The 12,131-nt window shown below is 45.3% G+C and overlaps 1 protein-coding gene across 2 annotated transcripts in view; it reads left to right on the top strand.

The window, feature by feature from the left end:
- Window positions 1-12,131, top strand: part of FER1L6 (fer-1 like family member 6) — a 164,489-nt gene that overhangs the window by 16,915 nt on the left and 135,443 nt on the right. Inside the window, exon 1 of one of the 2 annotated variants that reach the window (XM_053896193.1) lies at window positions 7,332-7,404. The exons of the other annotated variant lie outside the window; for it this stretch is intronic. The gene's annotated coding sequence lies outside the window, so the exon portion shown is untranslated. Of the gene's footprint in view, window positions 1-7,331; window positions 7,405-12,131 lie in introns of those variants that run through there. 2 annotated transcript variants of the gene reach the window in all.

Genomic DNA, 12,131 nt, shown 5'->3' on the forward strand with positions numbered 1-12,131 from the left:
GATTTCTCACCTGCTTTTCTCTTCTAACCCCCTCCCCCTCTTTAGCATCAGTATGAGTTTATGGGTTATTTATTTAATGAATCATAATCCATTCCTGTGTTATTTATTTTGATATTCAAATTGCCCCATATTTTGCCAGAGGGAGCCCCTTCACGTCGGCTCCTGTGTCCTTTTTACACGTCCCCATGAGCTTTTGAGCACTTTCTTCCTTTCTGGCATAGTAATTTGTTCCAGGTTTATCATAAGAGAGAAACTGAGGGGCTCCTGGGTGGCTCATTCGGTTGAGCGTCTGACTTCAGCTCAGGTCATGATCTCACTGTCCGTGGGTTTGAGCCCCGCATAGGGCTCTGTGCTAACAGCTCAGGGCCTGGAACCTGTTTCAGATTCTGTGTCTCCCTCTCTCTCTGCCCCTCCCCCACTCATGCTGTCTCTCTCTCTCTGTAAAAAATAAATAAACATTAAAAAATAATAAAATAATAAAAAAAGAGAGCAATTGAACTGCCTATTTAACCTCTTATGATTAAAATGTTAGAAAAAACAGGAAGGTGAAAATCAATGCCCAGCTTCCTCACTGGCGAATACAGCCCTGAGCTTTGACAAAACACAGCAGGTTCTAGAGTAGTCTTCCTAATCATTGAAGCCCCAGAAATGGGTTGTGGCAAAGTCACTTGTCTGTGAGAGGCTGTTGGGTACAGACCCTGCTGGTGATGGGCAGGCCCATGGGCTCAGCCGAATGTAATCTCATGAATGCCTGGTCAGCACTGCTCAAGTGTTTCCATGGTAATGGATGACCCAAAGCACATGGTAATTAAAACCACAAGTAGTTTTCAGTCTTGCTTCATGAACAATATGAGAGCATCAAACCAGTTGTGAAATTATGTTTGCTTTGCATCCATTTAAATTTCATCTGCCCTCTCATCCGTAGAGACGAGGATGCTCAGAAAAGGGGCCGATACAAGGAAAATGGAGAAGATGATGAGGTTAAAAATCTCCCAAACTGGTTGATGCAAGGAAAAAAAAAAGTCAAATGTGAAAATGATCCTCCCAAGCAGAGACACTTAGGGTCAGGGACTTCTAGATAGTTTGCATTTCACTTGGCAGATGTCTCTCAAACAATTGTGCAATGCCAGATGAGTATGTGAAAAGAAATAAATATACCTGTGATTTAGGATGGGAAAGAAAGTAACCTCTTGGTCAGAGGTGGCCATTGGCCATGTCACCGGAAACCTGATATCGCAATAGGAAAAATGTTATTATGGGATGTCCCCAGTAAACTGTCCACATGCTTTAAAATTGCTCTGCACCTGCCCAGTTGTTGTAAGCACAGAACCCCAGAAAATAGCCCACACTTCTTACAGGGCAAGTTCAATGAGAAGGCCAGATCCTGGGGAAGATATGAACAGCAGCTGATTTCTATCCCACAGTGCGTTGCCCTACTTTTTCACCAGAGATTTTCCAGGTCCTTCAGTATTATTTACTGAGTTAATTAAGATGTTTGCCCTCCGCGTTTGGAAAGAGCATTGACATTTTTAGATAAAAGATGGTTGCAGGCTGACCTTTTAAATAAACAGCAGTGAATTTTCTAAGGCAAAATAAGAGTACTGGGACCTCTCATCCACTTGGACCCAACCACCCAGCATTTTCTGGTCTTCCTATTAATAAAACAGATATGTAGAATTCAAGCTTTAAAAAGTCAACTTCCGGAGGATGTTCAGGAGTTGAGCCATTAAACACACAACACTCTTCTCTACCTTGCCCGTTACAGACATAGGTAATCTGCCACAGCTTTAAAACCTTCTGAACCACTTCTGCAGGGAGCCACTGACAACTGATGGGAGCTTATGTTTATTGTAACCCAGATCAAGTTAGCTCCAGCTCACTCTCTTACCTTTTCTTATATCTGCCTGTTGCTTGTTGAAATAATGGCCCCAGTGCAAGATTCCTAACTACCAAAGAACATTCGATAATGTTCACTCTATCCTAATTGACTGAACCAAGAAATAATCTAGTCCAAATATCATTAAAAAAAAAACACCAAAAAACAACACCACTGTTTCATTCAAGAAGAAAGGCCACATGCTAAGGCAGAAGGAGTGCTAGATGACTGACAGGCAGAGATCTTGGGTTCCACTCTGAGTTTGACCCATGTTTGACCTGTGTGCCGGCGGGGGGGTCTGATCTGGCCCTCAGTTTTCCTCCAGAGGGAAGGTGTTGGGCTGAATCGCTAAGTTTTCTCCCGTGTACATTCTGCATTTAAAATTTTTGTGAGTGCATGTGCGCTGTATATTATTAATTGGATACACACACTGGACGGGATGCTGAGGGCAAGAAAAGTGAACTGTATCCTGTCTCCATCTCCAGGAGCTTTCTGTCACTTGGTCGTGATGATAATTGCTTGGGGGTCCTCCCTCAGTCTATCCACATGGAATCGAAATCACCCACTTCTTACTGTGTGCAGCAATAGTGGCATGAAGATGCCCTGTTTCTCCTGGATATTTCAGAAGATGATAGTACTTTCCAGAAAGAAACCTGTCCCTTAGCCACTTTTGGTGATGATTCCCCTGTGCGTTTTGGTGTTAAGTATGATTTGGGCTCTTTGAGACTGCACAGAACAAAATAACATGCAGGTTACCCCCAGTAAGGGAAGCTTGTTCTACGGATACATTGAATATGGGAGAATAAAACAAGGAAGTGTAGAAGTTAAGGGCAAAGGCGTCAGAGGCTCGTCTTGGCTCCACCACCTGTAGGGTGGGGGATTCTGGGCAAATCCCTTGGCTTCTCTGTATCTGTTTCTGTATCTGTATCTGTAAAATAGGGATAATAGTAGCGACCTTACAGAGTTGTTCTGAGGATGAAATGAAACAAGAACATAAAAGTGCTACAGCTCCTGGCATGCCATTCACGCTTAAGTATTAACTTGAGTATTAACATAATTGCCATTATGATTATGATTATTTGTTGTTACAAGCAGAATGGATTCCAGCAGGCAGCCTCGTGAAGGAGCGGAAAGCTCCGTACAGGCCCCCTCTTAGGGATGGGAGCACCGCTCAGGAACCGGCAGGCCATTCAGGGCTTACATTGGCTGGGGAGGTCTGATTATCCCGAAGTCCCCAACCACCCCCCCCCCCCCCCCCCGCCCCAGGGCACCAGCCTTCCTTTGATTCTTTCTTGCATGATCACATGTAGATTTCGCTACTCTGTCTCTGTTTTGACTGCTGCTATCACCACCAATTAATTTCTTTCTACCCCTTCCCTAAATTGTGACTTCTGTTGACTCATAGCTTTTGAAGCCATGTTGCTCCTCCCTCCTAGTGGCCTCAGCAGGCTGTCTTTCCCCGCGTGAGTTTGGGCTTCTGCCTTCTGGCCCTGCTCCCAGCATCTCAGCTCTGTCTGACTTGAATTTAAATCTTTTCAGCCATCACTTTTATGACAGGTCACCTCCCAGACTGCTGAGTGACCAGTGATTGACGTCACATGGTTCCGGAATGGCCTGGCCCCTGAGATGGGGCCTATGCGGGTCACAGGCAAGCTCAGCCCAGTCTTTCCAATCCTGTGGACACAAGGGTGAACAGAGACCACCTAAGCTCACAGGGCTCTTCACACTCAAGTTGGGAAAAGGATAGGAAGGAGTTACAATCTAGTATAATAATTATAATATTACATATATAGTATTATGTACATATATATAATGTAGCTTTGTTAATGCCTTTCATTTTCCCTTCTAGAATATTAGCAACTTTAGGAAAGGAATTATTTCTGGTCTTTTGTGTATGCTTGTGGCCTAATACGGACAACTGGTCAGTAATACAAGGCTAATATATTTGCCCTTTATTTATTATTATTATTATTATTATTATTATTATTATTTTTGAGAGAGGGCACAAGTGAGCAAGGGGCAGAGGGTGGGGGGAGAGAGAAGTGGGGCTAACCCAAAACAGAGCTCATGTTTTGTTTTTGTTTTTTTTTTTTACCTGAAGCCAGGCATGGGCTCACCTGAAGGGAGGCTTGAGCTCACCTGAGGTGGGACTTGAACTCATGAACTGTGAGATCATGACCTGAGCTGAAGTTGGATGCTTAGTGACTGAGCCACCCAGGCGCCCTTAGCTGCCCTTTCAACAAATGTTTAGTAAATTTGCTTCACTTTTCCTTTTTAGAAAATGTTTTTCTACTATCAAAGTAATTTAAGGGTCTCGTTGAAAAGTTGCAATACACAGAGAAGTACGGGAGAGAGGAAAAGAACCAAGAGATTACAGATGACAGAATCAGACATAATTCTAAGGGGTGTTAAGAAAGGTCACTTGCAATCTCTACCATCTTGTGCCAGTAGCTTTCCTTCTCGAATCCTCTGTTTCTTTTTTTTTGTTTGTTTGTTTTGTTTTTTTTTCGAATCCTCTGTTTCTTCATCTAAAAAGAAATGGGGCTCACGGTCCTACTTACCTCCTAGATTATGAGGGCTGACTGACACATTTGTAAGGTGCCTGCTATGGTATTTGCCTATTACCTAATGGGCGACAAAAAGAGTGATCGGTTCCCCCATTCCATCTTACCAAGAACATCTTTTCAAGACTGGGCTTCTCAAGGAAGGAGAAAAAGGAAAACCTGTGAAGTGTAAGAAGACCGAACCCCACATAGACTCATTTTTAGGCCTCTTGCCCCTGAAATGACCCTAGATTCCTCTTTCAGGTGCATCTCCTCTAACTGTTTACACAAGGAACGCCTCCTTGGTACACAGAAAGGCATTTGATTTTCCCACCAAGCTTCGAACATGCTGAGCTTTTGCACTGCCAGGGATTTTACAGAAAAGCTGTAGAATAATTTGTGTCACGGATTGTTTCCTTTTCATTCAAGTGTTGAATCATGAAGAGGAGTTGAGGTCCAATCACTGGCTTTTGACACTGAGTGGAACCATTTTAATGTTAATTCGCTGAGAAATGCCTACAATAATAATAGGGTTCAATATTCAAACCTGCAGACAATTTAGAATTCATAGCTTATGGTTGAAAGCTTTTCGGTTTACCCATCTCTTGAAGATGAACCTGTTCTAAATCATCAAAATCAAACCATTTTCTAAAAATAGGAATAAAGCTTTAAGGTAAAGGATAATTAAGTTCCTGTTCTTCCAGGGAAGATTACATTGTTGGAGGGTTGCTTGGGTCACTTGCTTTTTCTGCCCATTTTTTTCACCATATTATGGCCCATACATTTGAGCATAGCAAAAGAAGAAAATATCAAATCATCATTTTGAGGCCCTTTGAGCAATGCCAAGGAAAGAATAGGTGTTTCTTTGTTGGAGAGTGAGGCTTAGCAGCATTTCCCAAATTGTGGTCTGTGAAAAACCAATGTTTCAGTCTCCAATTTGGAAGAACTGAATAAAAGTTGTTGTTGTCAAATCAATCTGGGAACTAGATTCTGTGGTACTTTTGTACTTTGGAGGAGTCAATTACACATTAGCATCTTGTTGAATCCAGGAAGTCCTATGAAACTGGGTTTACCCCAGAATTTTCCAAATGTATTTTAAAATGGAATCTCTTTATTGGTGGAATCCATTTGTGAATGACAAGGTCTGGATTAGAGTTCTTTAGGGTGAGTCCTCCAGAAACCAGATTCCAAGATGGCATTGGCCTGCTCAAGATTTATTGGAGAAACAGCTGGGAAGGATCAAAAGGTAGGAGCAGGAGGAGGTGAGGAGAGTCTTTAGACCGTGATACAGTTCTGACATCTGTGACAGAGGGCAGAAAGGAAGGGGAACTTGGGAAGGAAGAATCTTCTAAGAAAGTGTCCTCCAGGTTGATAGGGATTCTTGTGGCCCAAGTCACCCACTGGAGGAGTTCTAGTCTTGCAGGAAGGGCCTGAATTAGTTCACTCACTGTGCTTAGTCATTAGCTGGGAGTAGTCCACGGGCAGCATGGCCTCAGTGTGGCATAGTAGTGGATTAAAAGGTGTGGGAGCTGGGGCCGTCAGTTAACTGAGTTTCCTGCAGCTGGAGATCTGTGTGGTGCTTTTTCATGACTGCCATATTTTCCAGTTGTGCCCCTTGTTAGCCCTGCAACCTTGAGTAAGTCAGTAGAGGCTTCTGGAACCTAAACAGTCAATCTACTAAATGGGGGCGGGGGTGGGGGTCTGTCCTTCCTGTCTCACATAGCTGCTGTGACACATAGCCACATATGAAAGCTGTTTGTATTCTATGAAGCATTCTAGAAATGGAGAAGATTGTTATTATGGTATTATGGGGAGGTGATAGCCTTTTTCAAGTGCATTAGTTGCTAGAATCCCATTGTAATGCCATCACAGTGCTGAATCTCCCAAGCCTTCTACAGTGCTGGGCATCCAGTAGGTACTGAGTAAATGTTTGTTGAATCATGATAATAAGTGTTGTGAGTTCTCCAAGGAAACAGTCCATGACTATGGCTGTACGTGGGACAATGATTGCAGACATTGCAATGTATGTCCTCTGGCAGGAGACCACATGGTGAAGGCAAAGCACGCAGGAGGGTGGGGGGCGATGCCCGTCGATTCGATCTATACTTGTATCTGTAACCAATATAGCAGCTTCATGGGAAGGGCGCTATTCTTCCCAGAGCGGGGAGGGCTGGAGGAGCGTTGCTCAGCCTTCTCACTTGGCAACATATTCTCTCTTTTGCTTTTCTAAAATAATTCTGAAGCTAATTGAATTGCAAAGACAATTCCCAAACTTCATTCTAGATAATTGTATGGCATCGCTCCCCTGAAGTTCATTTTCCAGAGTTGTTGACCAGTTACATTATTGACTGCTTTGAGTTTTTTCAACTCCTCCTTTGGGGATGAGCCAGAGCTAAATGGTTAAGAGGCAAGCACAGGAAAGAGGGTAAGTGAGGCAGCAGAGGTGATTTCTGACCCCGTCATTTCGTAGCTCATCTATTTGACTCTGCTGTCCTGAGGGGTGGTAGCTTTGTCTATTCCTTCAGCAGCTCAGCATTTTGTTCAATAAATGTTTGTGGAATAAACCAATGAATGAATTACATGTGTATGTGCTGGGTGCTGGGGAGACAACGGTGAATCAGCTAGACAGAGTTCCTGCCCTAATGGAACTTTTTGTCTGATCGTGGTGAACACAACTGAAAAGGAGTCATACAAAAATAAAACTTCGAATTAGGATAAGCAATGAAAAGAAACAGCACCTGCTGGACCTGGGGAAAAGGCCTCTGACAAAGGATGTCGTGACCCCTGGAGGCTGGGACAGCGTGACACTGGCAAAGAGGTGTGCGAAGCTGTGTGCCTTCCAGGCACAGAGAGGAGCATGCGCAGAGACCCGGAGGGCGGGGCAGATTCTGGTTACGCCGCCGCCGAAGGAAGTGGGTGTGGCCGGGGCGGACCGCAGGCAGCAGGAGATGCCGCGGAGAAATGAGGCTTCGAGCGAGCCAGCAGGTTTGTTCATCTGGCATTTCCCTGCAGTGAGCAGTCAACAAACATTTGCTGTAGGGGGACTGCTGTACAGCCAAGTGGTGTGTCCGCCGTTACGATGCGGGCTGGTGTCTGAATCGGACGCAGCAGCCACGTCGGCCACGTCGGCGGGGCAGGGTTTCACTCCGCAGACAAAGCGCTAAGTCCAAATTTTAGCAGGAGGGAAGTGAACTTTAGCAGGAGGATGTTTTGGGTTCAGGGCTGCTGAGCTCTAAGGGTCGCCACGACACTCTTCCTTTGAGAAGAACAGATCAGATGCGAGGAGGAGGTTTGGTTCCTTTGCAAGAATTGGGGGTCTGGAGACAGGTTCCCTTCTGACCGTGCGTGATTCTGCTGTGCCACTTGAGCTTTGTGGTCATTGCTTTCCCCGTCTGGGACACGTGAGGCTGGGGCTCCCTGACTTCCGACGATCTTTACTTCTGATTGGGATCAACTATACCATGATACAAAAACGGGAGGAGGATTGCACAGGAGACCCGCCCTCTTGTGTGTGAAGCCCTGGGCCAAGGCCCATTTCTCTGGGGACAATGAGCAGTCGGCTGGGGATTTTGAATGAGGCCTCCTTGTGGATTACTATTCAACCTGCTCAGTCCTCACCTGCAGAACCTGCTTCCCAGCCTCCTGGCCCACGCTGGGGACCGCCTTCCTCCCTTGGTGTCTGTACCTTGGAGGCACTTATGTCACTGCCTGGCCCACAGGAGCTGACCTCGCGGCCTTCTGCATGAGGCACTCAGTGCAGCGAAGCCGACGTTCTCTCCTTTTCCGTGGTGCCAAGAAGTGCAAGACAGCAGGGTACCAGTTTCCTAGGGCTGCCATAACAAATTACCACAGACTTGGGGGCTGAAAACCCCAGAAATTTACCCTCTTACGGTTCTGGAGGCCAGAGGTCTAAAATCAAGGGGTGGGGGGGCACCTGGGTGGCCCAGTCGGTTAAGCCTCCGACTTCAGCTCAGGTCATGACCTTGCGGTTCCTGAGTTCGAGCTCCTGCATTGGGCTCTATGCTGACAGCTCTGAGCCTGGAGCCTGCTTCAGATTCTCTCTCTCTCTCTTTCTCTCCCTCCCTTTTCCCCTCCCCTGCTCATGCTCTCTCTCCCTCTCTCAAAGAATAAACATTTTAAAAAATTAAAAATAAATAAATAAAATCAAGGTGCTGACAGGACCGTGCTCCGTCTGAAGGCTCTAGGGAAGGCTCCTTCCTTGCTTCTCCCAGCTTCTGGTGGCTCCAGTGTTCCTTGACCTGTGTCCATATCGTTCCAATCTCTGCCTCTGTTTCCACATGGCCTCCTCCGGGTGTCTTCTCCTTTTCTGCTTCTCCTAAGGGCACTCATTGAATTTAGGGACCACTCAGATAATCCAAAATGATCTCTTGAGATCTTTAACTTAATTTGCATCTGTAAAGATTCTTTTTTTTTTTTTTTTTCCAAATAAGGGCATAGTCACATTTTCTAGAACATGGATATATCTTTTGGGGTGCCACCATTCTTTTTTTTTTTTTTTAATTTTTTTTTAACGTTTATTTTTTTGAGACAGAGAGAGACAGAGCATGAGCGGGGGAGGGTCAGAGAGAGGGAGACACAGAATCTGAAACAGGCTCCAGGCTCTGAGCTGTCAGCACAGAGCCCGACGCGGGGCTCGAACTCATGGACCGCGAGATCATGACCTGAGCCGAAGTCGGCCGCCCAACCGACTGAGCCACCCAGGCGCCCCTGGGGTGCCACCATTCAACACACTATAGGCAGAGTTTCTGAGGCGTTTGACATGAAAATTTCTTCTTTTTGTTTTCTTCATTTTTATAAACTTGCCCTCTTTGAAGTAGGATCAGGACACAAGTCCCAATGAAATGCCACAGAGCAGAGACCGCAGGCCAGAGGGCCTGAGGACACAGGCTCTGAAGTCAGGTGGCTTCAGTTCAACCGCCAACTCTGTGGCTGAGTTTTGCCATCCACACATTGAACACAATAACAGTTTCTACCTCTGAGAGCTGTTGTGGGACTTGAATAGGTGAAAGCCCTAAGTTAAGTGCTTAATAAATGTTAATTATTATTAAATGAACAATGGGATGTATTATAAATGAGCAGGGGATGGTGTGAAGGATTAGAAGGGCAGGCTGGATGGCTGGATGGTGGCTGGAAAGCATCCAGGGATTCGATATCATCTGGAGCTAGGGTTCTTCTGAGCCCTGATCTACATGGGGCTCCCTGACTTGGAATGAAACACATCGGTAGCCCCTCCTCTCCAGACCTGCTCTGAGCTGCTGTGTTTGCTGATTGATATCTTGGGATCTGGCACTAAGCCACGTGGAGAAGTTCAGAGATAGGGAGCTGCCGGCAGCCACACACACAGGTGGAAAGTCATTTCCTGGGAGGCACCTGCCCCTTGCAATGGGTCAGCCTTGTGCCTGATACCCATTCCCCTGGGCCGCTGCGTTCCAGAGAGAAGCTTCTCTCTTCCCAAGACTGGCTGGTCGCTGTACCTCCTGCCCTGCTGACCTGACGCGGGTCCAAGAAGTTAGTGAGCGCGAGTGCTTCTGGGCACTGTTAGGAGCCCTCGCTGGTCAAGGTGAGCTTCGGGTTCTAATTGCTGAGCCTCACCCGCACCCTGTGCTGCAGTCTGGGCCGCTGGAAGCCCACGGGGATCCGCTGCTGCTCCTCTGCTTGTTCCTAGAGAGCCGGGCCACCACGGTGAGGCTCCAGAGTGCAGAGCCTGGGCTTCGATGACAGATGGCTGTGTGTCTGTAGGCAAGTTAGCAGACCTCTCTGAGCTGTGGTGTGCAGCATCTGGGAAGTGAGGATTGCACAATACTTGGCTCTAGTTAGGTGCTTGCAAAGCTGCCGTTTGGGAGGTAGCAAAGAGTGGAGTCTGCCAGGCCAGAGTGAGCTTGCAGCTTATGGCTGTGGCATCTTAGGCAGGTTATTTGACCTTCCAGGCTTCGATTTCCACATCCGTAAGGGAGATTGAACACGTCTATCAGATGGTTGTTGGGATGCCTAAGTGAAAAAAACGTCTGTAGAACCTTAACCCAATGCCTGGCTTATCCTACATGCCTAAGGGACGGTAGCTATTATGACTGTTCCAGAACACTTGGAATAACGATAATAAAATGAATTGAGTAAATTGTACATTGTACAATGGATAACTAAATATTGGCTCAATCCCAGTGTGGTCTGGGAAGAAAAGCATTCAGCTAGCTGTGAGGAAACAGTCTTGGAATGGCCTGAACTCCTTTCTTCTAATATGTTACATTTTTGAAGGCAGCCAAAGAACTTCCAGTGAATTCTTATGGAGCTTTCTGTATGTGTGCTCTATCTGTCCATCTGTCCATCCATGTGTCCAACAGTCATTGAGCCCTGCTCTGTGCCAAGCGTTGTGCCAGATCCTGAAGGTACAGACATAAACCAGACATGGTGACTGGCTTCGAAAGCTCGGCATGTGGTAAAAGAGAAGGATCTTTTTCAAGTAATTATTATGAGCCATGTGATTAATGCTCTAATAAGGATAAGAGCAAAGTGCTAGGAATTCAGAAGACCGAGTGGCTTGTTCCTCCTTGCCAAACCGGAGAGCCCATTGTATAAGAGGAGGTAGCTAAGCTGGGCCTGGAAAAATGGTGTTGGCAGGTAGACGTGGGAGAAGTAACCTTCAATGGAGGGCCTGGAGGGAGAAGAGTTTCATGGGCAAGAGTGTGATGAATTCAGGAAGAGCTGCCATTTGGGCTAATCACAGACTTTGGGGGGTGTCAGGTGCTGAGTTGGTGAGCTAAGGGACATTCATAGAATGTTGCATTAAATTAAATTTAATTAGCATGTGTAGGGTACAGCACATTAGTGTTTACCAACAGAGTGTTGCATCTTTTACCTCATTTGATCACGGCAGCTGTAAGACAGACATAACTTACTTTATTTATAAGGGACATTTTACAGATGAAGGAAATGAGGGCAGAAAGGTTAAGGATTTGCTCAAGATGACATAATTAGTAAGTGACTGAGTTGATATTCAAAGCCAGGGTTTGGGATCCCCACATCAATGCTTTTTTTTTTTTTTTTTTAAGTTCATTTACTTATTTGGAGAGGCAGAGAGAGACAGAGAGAGTGAGCGAGCACAGGGGAGGGGCAGAGAGAGAGAGGGAGAGAGAGAGAGAGAATCCCAAGCAGGCTCCACATTGTCAGCACGGAGCCTGAAGCAGGGCTCAGTCTCACAAACTGTGAGATCATGACCTGAGCCAAAACCAAGAGTCAGACACTTACCCAACTGAGCCACCCAGGCGCCCCCAAATTGATGCTTTTTAAAAGTTAAACATTTTGTTGGAGCATGACACATCCAGAGAAAAAACACACACAGATCATAAACATGTAATTTGAAAATTTTCACAAAGAGGAGATAATATAAATAATAATCTTCAAATCAAGCTGGAGAAGTTTGACACCTTCCCAGTATTGCATTTTCCAGTCTATGAGCATGGAATATCCCTTATTTTATTTTATTTTATTTTATTTTATTTTATTTTATTTTAGGTAACTTCCAGTGTAGAGGTCAATGTTTATTTTTATGTAATTAAAATTTAAAAAAAAATTTTATTTTAATTTTTTAAAAAACATACACTGTTCTGTTAGTTTCAGGTGTATAGTATAGTGAGTCACCAATTCCACACAGAGGTCAGTTTTTTAGAATGATTCCTACGTTTTAAATTTTTGAT

The sequence above is a fragment of the Panthera pardus genome, unplaced genomic scaffold (assembly GCF_024362965.1).
Source record: "Panthera pardus isolate Hobbes unplaced genomic scaffold, ASM2436296v1 HiC_scaffold_7, whole genome shotgun sequence".
NCBI classification, from domain to species: Eukaryota; Metazoa; Chordata; class Mammalia; order Carnivora; family Felidae; genus Panthera; species Panthera pardus.